This window comes from Triticum aestivum, chromosome 4A (assembly GCF_018294505.1).
Source record: "Triticum aestivum cultivar Chinese Spring chromosome 4A, IWGSC CS RefSeq v2.1, whole genome shotgun sequence".
Lineage (NCBI taxonomy): Eukaryota > Viridiplantae > Streptophyta > Magnoliopsida > Poales > Poaceae > Triticum > Triticum aestivum.
The window spans coordinates 119922333-119924837 of record NC_057803.1 but is presented as its reverse complement, the minus strand read 5'-3'; positions in this window follow the sequence as shown (position 1 = coordinate 119924837).

Below are 2505 nucleotides of genomic sequence, written 5' to 3'. Positions count from 1 at the left end.
TTCATGATTTTCAGACGTGTTTTGGATTTACAAGAATTTTAAAACCAAGTTTCTCAATGTTCTCGGCCGAGCCACGATGCCCAGATGTTTTAATTTTATTCTCATTTCTTGCATGGGACCTAGAAATTCATCCGAGGACACAAATGTGATTTTCAACCAACTTTGGTGCACGAGAGCATGTGCTTGTAGTTCAAATTTGACTTATGCACATTAAATGACCAGAAACTCAATTAATGTATAAAAAACGACAAACGAACCTGGAATAATTCCAAAATTTAACAGGGCACTAATGTAGTTCTATGTTGCCTTTGTTAAGAAACTCAAGGCGGGGGGCAGCGTATATCGTTTCACACTCAAAGGTGGCACGTTCCCTCTTAGAACCACGAGCTTCCAAATCGGCCCAATTTTTTACCACAACATGTTAGTGCCATGACATGACACCATGCCAAGTTTCATGATTTCCAGGCGAGTTTGATTTACATGAATTTAAAATCAAAGTTTCTCGATGTTCTCGGCCGAGTCATGACGCCCAGATGTTTGAATTTCATTTTCATTTCTTCCATGGGACCTAGAAATTCAACCAGGGACACACATGTGATTTTTCAACCCATTGTGGTGCACCGGAGCATGTGCATGCACTTCATATTTAGATTATGCACATTAAAGGTCCAGAAACTCAATTAATGTATAAAAAGGCCAAATGAACCCAAAATAATTCCAAAATTTAACATGGCACTCATATAGTTCTATGTTGCCTCTGTAAATAAAATCAGGGGGAGGCAGCGTATATCGTTTCGCACACAAAGGTGACACGTTCCCTCTCAGAACCACGAGGCTTGTTGAGAGAATCTCCGGTTTTGCAAGAGGCTTATACCAAAACTTGTCCCAATTCAGCCAAAAATTACATGTATGAAAACAGGGTTTAGATTATCCCAAACATCTCTCTACCTAGACCAATAATGTACTATGATTTGAATTCAACATAAAATGGATACAAATATTTGAATTGGAGAGCGTATGGTACATGTAGTTCATAGTGAAATATGATTACTGCTATATGTATGTTTTTTGTTATCAAGATAATATTTAAATTATTGTATAACTTGACAACAATCGTATTCAAGTAAGGAAAATTGATTCAAATTTAGTCCATATGGTAGACAACAGTATATATGTTCACATGGTGGAGTAAAATGTTCATATATGATGGAAGATCAAAATGTACGACTACATCAATTATAAACCGCAAGGTCACCTAACGATATATTCGAATTCAACATAACGTGGATTCAAAAATTGAAATTAAAGATCATGGCATCTGTAATCATATAAAAAGGGACACTACTCTTTCTTTGGTGGGAATTGATTTGTTTTTTGTTGTTGTTGAGGGAAGTGCGAATCGATTTGGTACTCTGCAGGGTAATCTTGTTCTCCAGATTTTTTTACATTTTTCTTGTAGTTTTTTCAATGGCATCTATAGCAATATAGTAAAAGGGGACATGACTCTCTTGTGTTTTGTATGAATTGTTTTTTACACGTTACGTTTGTTCTGCCAAACAAGGAATCCACACCTTGTTATCTCGAAATTTTCAAGCTCGAATATCTTTTGTCTCACCTGCTTTGAAACTCCTACTTCTTCAACCCGCGCCGCGCCTTGTTATCCCGAAATTTGGACGCGCGCGAGAACTCCCTCCTCATCCGAAATCGCTCCCGCAGCCCAGACACGCGAAATCCCCCTTCTACCCCTCAACCGGAAATGAAGTTCCACGTCACGGTGTCAAAACCGGTGGGGGTACGCTGGTAACTTACCCTACATTTCGAACAAGCGCGTCCCTAAGCTTGGCTCACCCCCCCTTCGCCCCCATTCGTACACCGAAGCCGCCAAAACCCGCGAAACCCAACGCTCCTTCGTCGGCCTCCCGACCGTCGCCCAGCCGGAGACTCTTCCCTGACTACGTCGTCCACCGCAACAGCTTGCCGTCCCTCATCCACCGCACCGGATGAGGATCTGTTGTCGATCTCATCGTCCCGCCGGATCAGCCGCCCCGTCCTCCACCTCCAAGGAGCTGCCCCGACGTTCACCTCGTCTATCGCGCCATCTCGATCCCCACAGCGCCGTCTTGACCTGCCCCACCAGAACCGCAACACCCTCACCAATTCCTCCGATGAAGCCGAGGCCAACTCGGCGCCACCAAGGAGGTTCTACACTCACCGCTGCATTTTACTTTTATTTGATCTCACGGGGCTGCCGGTGCTCGATACCGAGCATACATGGCGTGTCTCCATCGACGGCGCCGTCGCCGGCCACATCATCCGCGGTGTCTCTCCCCCATATCGTTGCTTCCTCGGCGGCGACTTCCACAACGGCACTAGCTATAGCTGCTCCGGCTCTCGCTTGCGCTGCGGCTCTGTTCTTGTTGTCAGTCGCGCTGCTGCACTGCTCCTGCTTTCGTTCATGCTGTTGCTTTGCTCTTGCTCTCGCTTGCGCTGCTGCTGCTGCTGCAC